This window comes from Biomphalaria glabrata, unplaced genomic scaffold, assembly GCF_947242115.1.
Source record: "Biomphalaria glabrata unplaced genomic scaffold, xgBioGlab47.1 scaffold_20, whole genome shotgun sequence".
NCBI lineage: Eukaryota > Metazoa > Mollusca > Gastropoda > Planorbidae > Biomphalaria > Biomphalaria glabrata.
The window spans coordinates 493,074-511,141 of NW_026602928.1; the positions used below are offsets into that span (position 1 = coordinate 493,074).

The window sequence follows — 18,068 nt, forward strand, 5'->3', positions numbered from 1 at the left end:
CGGTCATGTAATTAAATTTGTAATAGATCTAGACTAACAATAAGTCTGTGCGATTAGAAATATTTCTACCTATTGTTTTTGTTTAGCGCAATTTCCTGCCCTTAGCTCTCTCTTATGGCAGCCTCTTTGTGGAATAGTGTGGTGGCTTGTTTGAACTCAATTGGGACCATATTCACCTGTTGCTTGCAAATCCACTTTCCACAATATAAATGTTTCCGAGCCGCCTCGTTGATACCATGGGAGCTGGAATCTTCAGAAGTCTTTCAACAGCTTGTTTTATATTTTTAAACGCTTTTAGCATTTGAAGGCTCTTAGCATAATTAACATTTTGCTTTTTAAAGTTCTATCTTCAAATTGTTCTAAATCTAGTTAATTTAATCAAGGATTTTTTTTCTATTTATCTTATTATATACTCTTCAATGCTTACTTACAACCTTCATTTCTAGGCCCCAGTATATTCATCATCATCATCACTCCTTTGAGTTCCTCATGGAACATAGGGCCTTGACAAAAACACGCCACTCTCCACGGTCTCTTGCTAGCTTTTTGGTGGTGTCCCAGCTCTTCCCGGTCTTCTCTGCTTCTTCAAGTACACTGTGTCGCCATGTTCTTTTTGGTCTTCCTCTGCGTCTTGTTCCCTGGGGGTTCCACTCTAAGGCCTGCCTATCTCTGTTGCTGGTATCTTTTCTAAGGGTGTGACCAATCCATCTAAACCTTCCTCTCTAAGATCTGCACTTCTATATTTTTTTGTCCACTCATCTCCCACAGTTTGGTGTTTTCTACTTTGTCATACCAGTGTATTTTTAGGATATTTCTCAGGCATCTGTTGATGAAGGTCTGTATTTTTTTTGTTGTGGCTTCAGTTGTTCTCCATGTTTCAGAACCATACAGTAGGACAGCCTTGACATTAGAGTTAAAGATTCTTAGTTTAGTCTTGTTTGAGATGTAAGGAGATTTCCAGGTTGGTTTTAGCTGTGTAAATGTCTAAAGTGCTAGATTTATACGGCATTTAATGTCTTCATCTGTTCCACCTGATATACTGACTACACTCCCAAGGTATATAAAATTTTCTACTTGGTCTATTGTCTGAGAATCCAATACTATGTCTCCGATTTGTTTATTGTTTACTTTAAGTACTTTAGTTTTTTGATGGTTTATTTTGAGGCCTACTCTTTTTCCTACTTCGCTTAAAGCTGTGACCTTTTCTTGCATATCCTGTAGTCTGTGTGATAATAGGGCTATGTCATCAGCGAATTCCAGATCTTCCAGCTTTTGTGTGAGAGTCCATTGGATTCCTCCCTGTTTGACTCCTGTTGTGACTGGAAATTCCTCTGACAGCTTGCCACAGTGGGTTACTTGGCAGGTGAAACCATCATAAAGGTTCTTGATTATGGTTATTATTTTATTGGGGATCCCATAATGTCTCATTACAGTCCAAATAGATTCTCTGTCGACACTATCAAAAGCTTTTTCAAAGTCGACAAAAGTTGCATAGAGAGGAGATTGCCATTCAACACATTGTTCTACAATTATCCTGAGTGTAGCTATTTGGTCAGCACAAGATCTCCCTTTTCTGAATCCGGCCTGTTCTTCCCTTAGGTGTTCATCACATGCTCCCTTTATTCTGTTTAGTAGGATTCTGCTAAAAATCTTGCTTGGTACTGACAGCTAAGTGATGCCTCGCCATTTCTCACATTGTGATAGATCTCCACTCTTTGGTATTTTTATTAGCAAGCCCTTTTCCACTCACCCGGAGGTGTTTCTGTTAACCAAATTTTGTTGAATAGTTTGTGCATTTGGTCAACTATTTCACTTCCTCCTTCTTTTAGGACTTCGGGTGGTATGTTGTCAATTCCAGCAGCTTTACCTGTCTTCATTTGTTTGATTGCATTCCTTATTTCTTCTTTTGTTATTTCTTCTATGTTTATGTCTAGTGTTGGTCCTGCATTTAGATCTGGTGGATTTCGTGGTTTAGGTCTATTGAGCACTTCTTGAAAATATTCTTTCCATCTTTCAAGTTGTTCATTTATTGAAGAAAGTAGTTTTCCGTATTTGTCTCGGACTGGAACATTGCAATTAGCCTTTTTGGTACTGAGAAGTTTGGTGATTTTGTATAGTTGTTTTATATCTCCTTTACCTGCTGCTTCTTCTGCCTGTTCTGCCAGATTATTGTAAAATGATCGTTTGTCTTGTCTAAGCATTTTGGTGACTTTCTGTGAAACTGCTTGGTAGTCTTGTTTTGATTGTTGCTTGTGGTTTCTTGTTTTTGCCTGTTTAGCGCATTTCCTTTCTTCCATTAATTTCCATGTCTCGTCACTAATCCACTGTTTTTTCTTCTTAGGGTTAAGGCTTAGTACTTCATTGCTTGTTTCAGTAATAATTTCTTTGAAATTTTGCCAAGATTTATCGACGCTTTGTTTGGCCTCATCTAGTTGTAGCACAGCAAATCTATTTTGAAGGGATAGTTGGAATTCCTTTTTAATCTGGGTGTTGTTGAGCTTGTCTAGGTCAAATCTTTTCCTTTTGTTTCTTTCTGTTTTATTGCTGGCCAGCTTCATTTTTAGTTTGGCAACAACTAGGTGGTGGTCTGAGCCAATATCTGCTCCTCTTCTGTTTCGTACATCTAGTAATGTGCTTCTCCAGTTCCGCCGTATGGTAATGTGGTCGATTTGATTCTCTGTTTTATTGTCTGGTGAAACCCATGTCACTTTGTGGCATTTTTTGTGGGGGAAAATGCTGCCTCCTATCACTAATTCATTAAATGTGCAGAAGTCTGCAAACATTTCTCCATTTTGGTTTATGGTGCCAAGTCCATGGGTGCCCATACTTTTCTCTCTCTCTCTGTTGTCACTTCCCACTTTGGCATTCAAGTCTCCCATGACGATCAAAACATCTCTTGTAGGTATTTTGTCAACTATACTTTGCAGTTGGTCATAGAATGTATTTTTGTCAGTATCACTTGCAAGGTTGGTGGGAGCATAGCACATAATGATGTGAACATTTTTGAACTTAGACAAAAATTTGGCTCTAATTATTCGTTCTGAAACTGGTTCCCATTCTAAAAGACTTTTGAAAGCTTCCTTGTTTAGTAGTAGTGCTACACCATTTTCATGTAAGTCATCTTCTTTTTCCTTTCCAGAGAAGAGAAGGGTTTCTCCTGATTGCAGTCTTGTTTCACCGAATGTGTTCCATCGAACTTCACTCATTCCCAGGATCTGTAGTTTGTAGTTGGCCATTTCCTTGGCAATTTGTGCACATCTACCTGGTTCTAGTTAAGTATGGACATTCCATGTTCCCAAGTTAAATGCTGCCTTCTGAATAAGGAAGTGTTTCTTTTTCATTGGTTTAAGTAGAGTGGTCGGCCTCACAGGATTCGTTCGACTTTCCCTGCATAGCTTCATAAGTCTCCTTTGTGGAGCTCTACTTTCGCCTCTGACAATGTTTAGTGTTTGTGTTTTTGTTCTGGTTTCTATAACACTATTTTTTTTCCATGGACAGGTTGTTAGCCTATCGCACAACCCCTGTGTCCCGGGGAGGGGGAGGCACCTTTTGTCTGGCCTCTTTCCTAACAGACCTGTCCAGCTTGGTAGTACCTGCCAGGAGTGATGAGCTCCCGCCGGTATAGCTCTGAGGGTCATTGAGGCACTCAAGCTGTCACACCACGGCAAGGTATGTGCATCAGGTGACAGCCCCAGTATGTTGCTGGTATATTTTTGTTGGCTGCTGGCTTCACCATCCCACCACATGTAAATTGTAAGAATTCTTAAATTCTATAGACTATTTTCAGTAGATATTATTCCAAAGAAAAAGCTTTTTTTTTGTTTAATGAAATTTAATAATAGTTGAATCTTTTTTTTAAAACATTATAAACACCCAAGGACATACATTTTTTTTTTTAATTTCAGTGTACCCTGTAGATATAAGCTGTACATTCAGAATGGACAAGAGTATCTTTCCCTTTGCCTACAGAACACATTCTCATGGATTAGGTAAGAGTTAGAATTTCTCTCTTTTCTCCTCTTCAAGATAAACTATTTCACTTCCTTCACTTCCTCATCTCACACACTAACTAGAAAATGGATTAGGGTCTTCAAACTAGATCTAGGTAACAGCCTTGTGCCTTTCAGTTCTCTTCCACCCTAACTATTGTTCCAGGTCGAGTCATCACTGGTTACCAACACAATGGTTCTTATCATAAGATTGGCAAAGGAAATCCACAATGGCCACAAGTGAGTTAGCTTGACCATATTATATTAACGTTAAGAAATTATATGTAAAGACTAAGCAATATTTTCAAGACAATATCGAGCACTGTCTATTATATCCTTTGTATAGGCTTTTTACCCAGTGAAAGATATTATTGAAGTCAAACCTGGAGATGCTTTGGTATGTTTTTAGAATTCCTACTACATTTATTTTTTGTTATACATTCATTATTCTATAATGCTAGGACAAATTTGTACAAATACTCCTTCTTCCCTAGTGCTATTAGAGCATGGAATGGGTTGCCTGAGCTAGCCAGGAAAACCAGTGACTTGGCAGAATTTAAGTCATTGGTTAATATGCATAACTAAATGCATGACGCGTAGGACGTAATCATCTTCTTTTTTGAAATAACGTCTGTATTATATAAGATAAGATAATGAAATTTTCAGTTAATGTGTTTTTTTTATTTGTTGAAAATTGAATTGTTGGACCTAATCATTTAAGAAATTACATCACATTCATTCTCTAGAAAATTGGTAGAAGTAAGATTGTTTTTTTTTTTAAAGAATTTTTATAAGAAAAGTTCACTAAGCAATGTCTAGAACGTACTGATATTTTATGTTAAAAAAAACAAACTATATTGTTATGTTCATATGTTTAACTAGTTGTTTATTTCTTGTATACTAAGTGATTGGTTTTCATGTCTGTTTTAGGCAACCTATTCCATCTCTTTAACACTTTAAGGCACTGCACATTTTAATGTTTTTTTGTTTTTTTTTTACATTGAATGATCAAATAAAAAAATATGATTGCTATTCCCAAGACATCACATTCTTTCATAGGTAAACAAATGTGTGATATTTATTTGCTAATTTCTTTTTTGTTTTCACTTCCTATGTAGGCTGCTAGATGTACTTATGACTCAAGTTCAATGGATCATGCTGTTGGGTGTTGGGTTAGTGTATTGACTTTGTATTGTATTTTCACCTCATTTGTATTTATTTTCTAAATATGTGTGCTGATAATAATTTAACCATTAGTTCAATAATTATTTTATTATTCATTCTTTTTAAATGTATTATACTGTGTTTAACAAGTCATGAAAGGATTCTTTCCAGTCATCATCATTAATTTAAGGTTTACAAGTAAAGAGGGGGCAGCAGGGTGGCTGAGTGATAAAGTGCTTGACTTCCGCACCAGGGAATCCCAGGTTTGACTCCTGGTGAAGAATGGAATTTTTAATGTTGTGATCTTTGGGCAACCAGCTTTAATGGATACCTGTTGTTAGTTGGGGAAAAATAAAGGCGGTTTTCATTATACTTGCCACATAACACCATCGTTAACCAGAGGCCACAGAAACAGATGACCTTTACATCATCTGCCCTATAGACCACAAGGTCTGAAAGGAACTACATTTTTATGTAGGAAAAACTTAAAAGAATTAGTCCTCAGAAAATATACAACTTAGTAAGGGACTTGACTGTAGCATTTGTATGAATCTAATGATTGACAGTCCATTAAGTTCCTTCACTCATTAAAAAAATGTGCCACATGACCTTATTTTTTCTGATCCTCTTGTAAATTAATAATGTACTATTGAAATTGTAGTTTGTATACCATAATTAGAAGCAAACTAAATAAACCCAACTATTTAAAATTCTTATTGACAATAAATATATCCTTTTGAAGGTCTACAGGAAATGATGAGATGTGCAATTTTTATATTATGTTCTACGGGTTCCAAAGGATTGTCAATGCCGGGGGTGAAAGTGGGGACCATTGGCCAACCCCACCTTGTCCCATGGATATTCCAGTTACAGTCTTCAGACCTAGATGTTTCCTTTTATGTCAGTATTGGAGAAAATTGCCAAGACCGAAAACTCCCTTAAAATGTGGGGACTATATATTTATATATTTTAAAAAAGCCTGAGGAAACACCCAGCCTACACTAAATGCCAAGGAATTTAACGAAAAATCCATACAAGCTCAGACGTCGCCTCGTAAAAGGTCTGCGCATGGCAGTTTCTTCCAGGATTGCCTGTGATAAGTCAGCTACTGGAAATAAAAAACAGATTAGCAGCAAACACCTAAACCTTTTGCAACTCAACATCTTAGGCTTACAAAACAAGACAACAGAACTCCAACACATACTCAAGAAGCATGATATACACATAGCGCTATTGCAAGAAACACTACAGCCCAAGAAAAAAATAAACATCACAGGCTACACACAGTACAGATGCCTTTGCACCAAAAGCCAGGGAATTACGACCCTCATAAGAAACGACACACAAGCCACAGTAAAACAAATACAGAACAATACAGACATCGACACGCAGGAAATACTTCTTTGGAGAGGAGGAACAACATCAAAAACTACTATTGCCCACCATCATCAACAGCAGAAATAGACATACAACTACCACACTACACAAGGACAATAATAGCTGGCGACTTCAATGCACACACACCTTCCCTAGGCTACCCACACTACAACAAGCGTGGCAAAGAAATATAGGATGTAACAAATGCCTCTAACCTACAACTTCTGCAAAACAAAACTTCACCTCCAACTTTCCTTCACAGAGCACACAACACAACTAGCAGACCTGACCTAACTTTTATCTCTACAGACATTACCGACTCTTCTAAAATAACAGTACTTGAAGACATAGGTAGTGACCACAGGCCTATACTCCTCAATATTGGAACGCCAGGTAGATACCAATCCAACAAAACAACTAGATGGAACTATAAAAAAGCTAACTGGGCAGCTTTTTCACAAGAAACAGACACAAGACTATCAAGCATAGTTGAGACAGACGTCAATTCAACCTACACAACTATAGTCTCCAACATCTTACAAGCAGCAAAAAAATACATCCCTCGAGGCCAAGTTAAGAAATACAAACCTTTTTGGACACCTGAATTAGATAAATTAGTAAAAGAAAGTAACATGGCCAGGAAGACTATAGAAAAAAACCCTACTAGAGAAAACAAGACAACGTACAACAAATTGACAGGGCTTATAAGATACAAAATTAAAACAGAAAAAAAGAAAAAGTGGACCACAACATGCGAACAACTAGATCTAAACAAGGATGGTCGAAAGGCCTGGACCCTTCTGCACCGGCTAGCAGGAAAGAAACAAATAACAAACCCCCAACCTATAAAAGGCACTGACGACATAATAACAGAAAACCTTAAAAAGGCTGAAACCTTCAATAAATGTTTTGCCAGCATTAACAAGTCAAAGCCAAGAAAACAACTGGACCAGGCCTTCAGTAATATCTTAAAGAAAGAAGAAAAAGCTCCAACAGTCAACTGTCAGATCTTTGACACTCCCTTCACTCTACATGAGCTCAATACTGCCCTAAAAAGCCTCAAGTCAAGAAAATCCCCTAGACCCGATAAAATAACAAATAAAATGATTCTGGGACTAGGACCACAGGCCCAAAACTGTATACTTAACTTTATCAACCATACATGGAAAACTGGAGACATACCACAGGAATGGAGAACCGCAAACATAATACCCATTTTAAAGAAAAATAAACCACCTGGAGACCCAAAAAGTTATAGACCAATATCTCTAACATCCAACATTGGCAAAATGGCAGAAAAAATGATCAATAACCGACTTTATTGGTGGCTAGAAAGTACTTGCTCACTCCACAATGCACAAGCTGGCTTCAGGAAAGCAAGTAGAACAGAAGACCACCTCTTTCGTTTTATCCAGGACACAGTAGAAGGGTTTCATGAAAACAAGCACACTATAGCAGTATTTATAGATTTGCAGCAAGCCTATGATAGAGTGTGGAGAAAAGGTCTATTTTTGAAGATGAAAAAAATGGGCATCCATGGAAAAATGTACAGCTGGATCAGGGCATTCTTAAAAAACAAAACCTTCCAAACCCGATTCAAAGGTGCCATCTCTAGTAAAAAAAGTTTGGAAGAATGACTACCACAAGGTTCAGCCTTTAGCTGCACTCTCTTTCTAATCTTCATGAATGACCTCCCGGACCTCATTTCGGTCAATAAGGCACTTTATGCAGACGACCTTTTAATTTGGACTACAGAGAAATATCCAGTGCTGGCTAGATCCAAACTAAATAGAGCCCTCACAACTATCTCCACATATTCAAAATTATGGAAAATGGAAATAAACAAAGAAAAGTCAGTTTATTCAATCTTTAGCCACAGCAACAAAACAGCAAAAAGAAACTACATCCTAAAAATAGACTCTCAGCCAATAAATAAAGAAGAAAATCCAACATATCTTGGTATAAAACTAGACCAAAGACTGTCTCTAAAACACTTTATGGCAGATTTAAAAGAAAAGTCATCACAAAGATTAAACATAATAAAACACCTAGCAGGAACATCCTGGGGAGCTGAAAAGAAAACCTTAAGACAGTTATACACTGGATATGTCAGATCAGTAATGGATAACTGTCTCTCCTTACAAGTAGCTGCCAACAAAACCTATCAATCATCATTAGATACAATCCAAAACAAAGCCTTGTGGCTAATTAGTGGAGGTATGAGAACTACTCCCACAGCAGCCTGTGAAATAGACTCCAATATTGAACCTCTTAAGTTAAGGCGCAACAGAGCAGCATTAGAAACTATTGAGAGATACAGAAGGTTGGAGGACGATCATCCAAATAAATTACTAACACAGAGAAATAGGAAAAACAATAAAAAAAAACAAAGGACTCTGATTCAACTTACTGACAAACTAGCCCTAAAACACCACCTACCCAATAACAGAGAAAAAATTACCAGATTTTCAAACATTACACCCGGACTAAGCTACAATTAACCAACCATCAAAACACATTTACTAAATAACACCTTAACAAAAGAATCAAATCCACTGGAGCTCAAAGTAGGCATGCTTGAAACAATTGAAAGCTATCAAAAAACAGCTATCCATATTTATACAGACGGATCGGCTTTCAAAGCCACCATCAATGCTGGTCTTGGTGCCTTCCTGGTCTTCCCTAAAAATAATCACAAGCCGAAATTGAGGCAATTACCATAGCACTACAGACAGTGGAAAACAAATTATATGAAGGAGTGCAACGTGCAACCACCATCAGATATTGTTGTCTTTACAGACTCCCAATCTACTCTGCAAGCACTTAACAGCAGCACCTCAAACAGCCCAAGAGAGTTGACAACACTCATTGTGATAATCCATCAGATGATATCAAAATTAAATATCAATATCACACTACAGTGGATCCCTGGACACATTGGCATCATGGGAAATAAAAAGGCAGATAAGCTATCAAAGGCAGGTTCATCTATGGAACAACCAGATAGAACTGTTAACTACCTCACCCTAAGGTCAATGTTAGTCAACAATCACAAAGAGGAGTGGCTCAACCAATGGGCATCAGGAAACACAGGCAGAGCCATGTAGAAAGAAATGACTATGCCTAACAAACTGGACAGTATTAAACTTCCTTCCCCGCAAAGAACAATCTAAAATCTTCCAACTAAGAACAGGACACACACCACTATTAAATTACCACCTGAACAAAATAAACTCCATACAACTACCCCTTTGCAGACACTGCGCCCACCCATTTGAAACCGTAAACCATATCCTCTTTGAATGCCCCTCACTAATCCACCTTAGGCAGACCCTACTTCCACTACAGCCCAACATGACCAACACCCTGTACGGCAGTGCTGAACATCTGAAGAAAACAGCACACTTTTTTTCCTTGGCAAAGTCTGCAAAAGAGCTCACAGCTCAGCAACAATAAAGCTGGCTAGAAGAAGAAGAAGAAGTAATTGTTCATGGGACATAAGAAGAGAGCGAAGATGCTTTCAAGGATTCTATTTTAATAATCAATTTAGTCATATTTCTATAAAGTACTAAGAAATTGAATAAGGAAATCAAAATGTGTAATTTCAAAACTGAGTTAGGAGTTGTCAACAAAAGAGAAATAGTTGAATATCTTAAATTGAGTTTCTGTTTTCATATTTTTAGTTTCTGCCTTTATAAATAAACACATATTTCTACAAAATCTTTATTGTGTTTAAACATTTTCAGCCGGATTCTTATTTATTCACAGCTTACCCTGCACAGGATTTGGAATCATATATTTGTGAGTGTATAATCCACATTTTTTTAATGATAAACATAGCCTCTTTCTATTCTTTAGAAGATTTAACTAATTTAATATAATACAGTATAGGCTAAATTGTATGTTGAGCAATACAGCAAACAAGTGACTGAAAGGTTATTAAGTACAGAAAATGTTATTAAAAAAAAATCATGATGAAAGCAATTGACTTTCTTTATTGATGAAGGCATAAAGTCTGATTTGTTGTTGAAATAGAGAGTTATATTTAAAGTATATGTTTCTTTTTTCCTTGTTTTGCATTAACTTTTGGGTGCCTAAGTTTTTATCTTTGCTCTGAAGCCAGCCTTCTCCCCATCATTCCCATTTCTTCAACAAGAATATAAAACTTCTCTTACAAACATTTATTGGTATTCTGTATAGTAAAGTGCTTAAATCATCACTTGCCCTGAAGTTGCTGTTTGTCCAGACAAACCTACTGCTGACTTATTTTTTTTAAGTATAATAGAAACATCTTTCTTAGCGAAAATTGAAACAAGTATGTACTTAATATAGGATCTTATGTACATTATGTCATAGGCCTGTTTTGCTGATACCTCAAGTTAGTTTTGAAGACCTATTTTAACTCTGGGAACTCTGTAGTTACTGTTATGAGTTTGGTGCTTTTTATTTCAGATAAGTTTGAAGCTGTAGCTGATGCCAACAGAGCTCATCACATGCTTTTGTATGGATGTGAAGGTGAAGCCTGTTCTCAGTAGCCAGTTTGGTTAGTATTTTCATTTGTGCATGATAGGGAATGCAAGGATAGTCATTGTAGTGTGTTGGTGTAGTGGTGTATTGGTTGTGATACGGTGGTGAAATGGTGTTCTGTTATATCTGTTCATTATTCATTAAGATTTTTTTACAATGTTTCTTTTAGGAACTGTCCTGCAATGTGCAAGAATAGTCATCCTGTGATTTTATTTGCTCGGGCTAAAAATGCTCCTCCAACTATCTTGCCTAAAGGTACATTATAAACTCATTGTTATTTTAATTATTAGTTATTGGTATTGAGAGAAATACATTCAATTGAAACTTTTTTTGGTTACTTAATGTTCTTTGTATTATCTTAGATGTTGGTTTGAGATTTGGCAACAGAACATTCATTAAAAACATTACTAAACATTAGTACTGCAAGTTCACTATGCTAGGATATTTACTGGTGAGGAATGAGAATGTAACCATATACTTCACTATAGAAAACTTTGTAACATGTATTGTCTATACTTTTTATTTTGTATAGTTATACTGTTTTGTTTGGTGTAAAGAGATTTTATCAACTCTCTGTTTCTTAGTTAAATAACTGAAAACAAAAACCAAAATGTCTTTCTTATTAATTGAACAGATGAAGATGAAGACCACTCAGGTTTGAAGATTTATGTCACACACAAAAAGTAAGTCAATCTGATAAAAATAATTAATTATAGGCTGTTGTAATTAGAACTTTTTTTTAGAGCTAACTTGGCTGTAAACTTCATTTTGTGTTTTCACAGGCAGCCATATGTTGCAGGAGTTTTTTTCTTGGCATCTGCATCGTTTACGATACCTCAAGGACATTCCTGTAAGTACAAGCCTAGTTTGTTGTGTCTCTATCAATAGATCTCGCTAGTGGCATGGTTTTATCTGGTCACTTTAAACTTCTCCCATAATGTAGAATATCAGCATTAAACAAGACTCAGAAATGTACTTCATCATTGTTTTATGCCATTTTTTAGGCTAATCAGCCTCTGTAAGAAATGTGTAAATCCTCCCCCCCCCCCACCTCCCGGCTGAAAAATAAAAGTGAAGGATCACTGTTTTATACCATTTCTTAGGCTCTGTTAGTCATTTTTGACATTTCTACAAGGCTATCCACATGGTTGAAGTTCAAACAACCTTGACCCAACAATTACTTTACTCAGTCAATTACAATTACCCACAGTTCTCCACAGTAAATGACAAGAGACCTACAGTTAACATTTAACCCTCAGAGACCTGCAGTTAAATTTTATTCTTTTTTTTTTAATATTTAATATTTAATAATAATTTAATAATATTTAAGATTTTTTATAGAAAAAAAGGCTGTAACATTTGTATTAAATTTATTAACAGCCTTCCCTGTGGATGTCGGCTGTAGATTTTCAAAAGAAAAAAGTATTTTTCCATTTGCCTACAAGCCACATGCCCATGGTTTAGGTGAGAATATTTTTGTTTTTTAGTCTAATATAAATAGTTTAGGCAAAAATATAGTTATGATTTTAGTGTAAAATATGTGCCCATGGTTTTAGAGGAGAATATCTTGGTTTTTAGTGTACAATACATTCCCATGGTTTAGGTTTTCAGTGTGTACTAATGACACAATGGTGTTAAGTTTTTTTTTGTCATGTCAAATTTTGTTATCTTTAAAATGACAATTCTAAATATACTTGTTCTTGTTTAACTGTCATATTTTGTTAGGCCGAGACATCACAGGCTACCAATATAATGGATCCTACCATGAGATTGACAAAGGACACCCTCAGTGGCCACAGGTCAGTACTAGTCCATTCACTTATCTAAATACTTCATTCAATGTATCCCTGTAAATTTGTAATAGTTTGTAAAAATTAACTATTTATTGCAGTTAGTTTTAATTGAAACCATTGTCATGGGAAACTACAAAAAATTACTTGGTGACCTTTTCAAATTGTGATAGTCAATTACAGTCTTTTTAGACCCTTATGTTGGACTGCTGTTTGGTTTGTTTGTTTAATATGTTTTAGACATTCCTTCAAAAATGAAGACTATTATATCTTTTACATCCTAGGTCAAACTTCATTTAATATAATGGGTTGATGGAAGGGCTGAGTTTGAGCTCAGGACCATTGTGATGATAGCCTGAAACATATAGCACATGACAACAATCATATGTATCTAGCACTATAATAATTAGGTTTCCAATCTTATGTCTTAAAATACAGAGAATATTTGGTTCATTTGAATTGTAGTATCAAACTGCTAACTGGAAGAAGCTGTGATTTAATTCTGAAAAAAAAGACTTATCCTATCATTTAGTTTTATGTTTGATTATTTCTCCTGCCACAAGATTTTTTTTTCTCCAAGCTAACAGTATTTTAACTTACATTTATTATTGAGTCTACTTTCCTTCTTGCAGATTTTCTATCCAGTCACAAATAAAATTGAGGTCAAAAATGGGGACTATTTGGTAATAAGCTTTTTTTTAATTACTAATGTTTCAAAAAAACAATAAATTTATATTGTTTATTACATATTATTGTAACAATTTTTGAATAAAAAATTATTTAATTTTGTTTTTTTTTTTCACTATTTTAGCTTGGAAGATGTACTTATGATTCAACATCCATGGATTGTCCTGTGAATGTGGGGTAGGCTACAACAAATTTAAGTTTATTTCAGAATCAAAAGTACCAGACAAAGATTGCAAATATAAACTGGGTTTTTTTATTTGCTGTTGCAGGTCGACTGGCAATGATGAGATGTGTAATTTCTACATCGTGTTTTACACAGACAGCTCTGTGCAGGAGCCTTATGGAGAATGTTTAGGTAATTCAGAACCAGATTTAACTGGCAACAACTTCCCAGCTGATGTGAGTTTTCCATTACCGCCAAACCCTGCCCTTGAAGAAGAAGCCAAGGGTGTTCACAACCATCATGGTGGCATGGCAGGTGGAAACAATGGTGAGTTTTTATGATGTAGTGACTTATTAATTAGTTACTCTATTTATACTGCACAGACCAGAAAACATATGAAGAATCGCGCTACTCTTGTTATTTAGATTCTTCTCAGGAGTGATCCAGTAGTCCATTTATTGATTTGCTATATTAGTGCATTCATGGGCAAATTTGAATTATTGCTATAGCCATTTAATAATAATGTAGTTTACTAAAAAAGAAAAAAAAAATGGCTTCTTAATGTATCATACAATATTTTACATTTGTAAATAACTTTCTTTTGTACCATACAATATTAGGCTAACAAGTGCAACTTTAAAAATCACTCTGATTAATAATGATCTACAGAAAGTGACTATTAGCTTGTAAGTAAATTAGATTTCATGAAAAACAAATAAATTCCAAAGTGTATGAAACTTTTATGAAACTTGAAGTATGTCAGGTAATTGTTTTGGTAATAGCTCTTAAATGTTCGTTAGTATGCATTGGACTGTATGTGTTGGGCTAAGGACTGGATCTAAAGGTTCTAGAACAATTCCAGAAGATTCAAATTATTACCTGAAACAGAAATTTGGATTTAAAACTTTTAAGCTGGTTTCTTGAACTACCCACCTTGATGTTATCAAAATCACTGTATCCTACAATGAGAAACAAGCCACACAATACATATATACATTGTCAAACTGTAGATTAAACCAATCATTTTACATTTTTCTTATTGATTGACTACTTTATCTTGAGAGTCTTTTATATGAGTATGTTTTGAAATAGTTGTGATTTTGTTGTATTCAATCTCCAATCTGTGTAAGCTCTGCTCTAAGACACAGTTCTGATGGAAGCTCTGCTCTAAGACACAGGTTCTGATGGAAGCTCTGCTCTAAGACACAGGTTCTGATGGAAGCTCTGCTCTAAGACACAGGTTCTGATGGAAGCTCTGCTCTAAGACACAGGTTCTGATGGAAGCTCTGCTCTAAGACACAGGTTCTGATGGAAGCTCTGCTCTAAGACACAATTCTGATGGAAGCTCTGCTCTAAGACACAATTCTGATGGAAGCTCTGCTCTAAGACACAGGTTCTGATGGAAGCTCTGCTCTAAGACACAGGTTCTGATGGAAGCTTTGCTCTAAGACACAGGTTCTGATGGAAGCTCTGCTCTAAAACACAGTTCTGATGGAAGCTCTGCTCTAAGACACAGTTCTGATGGAAGCTCTGCTCTAAGACACAGGTTCTGATGAAAGAAAGTGAGAAAGACAAAAGAAGATGGGAAGGAGGATAACATCTTGGACTGACTTGTGTTTTATTGAGTACTTGAAAATAGTATAAGATTGAAACAGATAACATGAAGATGTGAAAAAGTTAACATTGGTGCCCCAATGCTCCCCTCCGTCATGTGGATATGGGATAAATGAAGAATGTGTTATTTACATTTAAAAGTGGGATGGTCTTATGGATCTTTTCCATTATCAATTATTTCCTTTATCAAGAAGCTATTTGAAATACTTCCGGTTGATGTAAATGCTACAAAAAAAATATTCTGTCAGGGAACCAGGTTTAACCAATCAAAATGTTGAACTGCTTTGGACAATAAGCTATTCAGAAGAAAAATCACTGTTTGAACATGAATACACTGTCAGGTCTTTGTTGAATGCAATTACTGAATTATTATGAATGTATTAATGTGTCTAGAAATTACAGTAATTTTGAATTACAAATGTGTGTAATATATATTACTTTGTAACTTGTAATATTTTCGGCCCAAGTTCAGCTCGACAGTCACACTGTCTGGAGACAGGGACCCGCAGTCTTGATTCTGGAACCTCAGACTCGTGAAAAACAAACCTGAACGTCAGACAGACTAACCGAGATGAAGACCTCGGTCCTGTAGACTAAAGCTGAAATCTGAATATTGAAAAATTGAGACTGGAACTGAGATGACACTGAGACTGGCACTGAGTCTAACACTGAGACTTGAAACTGAGTCTTGACACTAAGACTTGACACTAAAACTAAGACCCTATAGAAAAACAAAAGAAAAGATTCTTCTAATGTTCTAGTCTAATTATAGAATTACAAATACGATCGAATCCAAATAGTAATAACTATACAATGTGAAAATAAACTCACCCTAAACAGGGGTCAAGATAATCATTTAAAAATAGATCTATATCCAAGGCAAATGCTAAGGCTGTCCAGTAACATAAGCACAAGGTGAAATTCAAGAGCTCCCCAAAATACAACTTGTCTCTACAGTACAAGATGGAGAGAATGAAACAGACGATCTATGATGAAAGTCATACGCGCACTCTTTCTACGTCACAAGAAATAATGACAAGCAACAAGGGGAGATCATTCCAAAAACTAATTAGCGCAAATGACGTCATCGCCTAGTGATGAACGCTGCGCTAAGCAACCAATTCAATAGGTGCGACATACACCATCCTTATTTTTCAGGAATCAAATCTTATCAACCCCATATTGTCCAGTCTAGTTCATTTATTCATTACATCCAAATCTTATCAGTCATCATAGTGACAGCCCTTTAAAAAAGGCTGTACAGTTGATGAATACACCTTGGTTTATTTAGTTGAATTGAGTTGAAACATTAGTAAAAAATCACATTGTAAATGCAAACTTCATGTGCGAAAACTAGTTGGTGTGCGCAGCGGAAGAATACGCAGTGATGCAGCTGTGCATCACCACAGTCGCTTTGTAGGCAATTTTGGCTTGCTGCTTTGTCAGTCTCTCTATCATGTGTGTGTTTTGATTTTGTTAACCTTTTACCCATTATTATGACTCCCAAGGTTACAGCCAACTCTTCTGATGTCTGTGCTCTCTACTTTAGCTACCTCTCCAGATTCACCTGCCCCAGTATCTTCAGCTACTTCCGCAGCTTCCTCCTCTTAATAAGTCTGTCCTTTCTTTTTTTTTTTATTGCTGTTTCATTTCATTACTAAACGTATATATTTTCTTAATGTGTTTTTTGATAATTATGTGGGATACTCTGTTAGGATTGGTTGTAGGATAGGATAAGTTCTTATTGTATTTACATACAGTGGGTATTTATTTTCCAACTTTACAACGAAAATTGTTTTATGACACAATGGATCAATGTTGAAACTCTAGAACCCCTTGTATATTGCTAAAAGACAACTACTTTCTTTTTCTATTTCTCTTTTTTAAGGAAAATGTTTTTTTTTCAATATTAAAACTAATTGAAAAAAGGAATTACAATTGAATAGTAACAATGACGCATGTTCAGGAATATTATGATGAATATGATGCAAATGATATGAGAGAGAAAGGAATGTATGGAACTGCCACCTCTAGCGAGGAAGGACTCAGTCGGAACAGGAACAAGGGGTTTGAAGCCATCAGTCAACAGCTAGAGCATTTCCCTCGCAAGAACGCAGCTGGTCGGATCAATCAATCAATCCCAGCGTTTGGATCAGAATCAAGGGAATCAGCCTCTGTCAGAGAACACAAATCATGCCTCAATCAACAGACAAAACAGTGAGCCCAGAAAACACCCTAACTCAGTTGTAGCTATAGAAGTTGGTCAGTCAGAAGCAGTCCATAAACCACATAGTTGTGAGTGATTTAGAAGTTGTGTTCACCTCAACATTATCTTGTACCTTTTTTTGTTATTGTGGCCTGCACTCTGTTGTAATCGTGTGTTGACTATGTTCCCACAGCTGTAAATGGCATGAGTAAGCAGCTGTAGTGTGCTCACACATTTATGTTTGCTGTATGTATTATGTAACTTGCACAATATGTGTTGTTGCTTTATTCTAAGCTTTATATGAGTGTAGCTCACCAATAGATCTAGTTTTTGCATCAATTTTTTAGTAAATGCATGGCAATAATAGCCACACTGCAAAGTGAATATTGTGGTTAAAAATTAAACTGGAAATATTTGTCTTTTTAACTTGTATAATAATGAGAATATGTAGTGATATGTTGACCCTTAAGAATGCTAATAACATATCTGAAAATAAAAGATTGCCCTTTGTTAGTCTACATTCAGAGGACATACATGTGTATAGTTTTAAG

At 35.9% G+C, this 18,068-nt stretch overlaps 1 pseudogene; it reads left to right on the plus strand.

The window, feature by feature from the left end:
* Positions 1 to 18,068, plus strand: part of LOC129924143 (peptidyl-glycine alpha-amidating monooxygenase-like) — an 83,933-nt pseudogene that overhangs the window by 59,312 nt on the left and 6,553 nt on the right.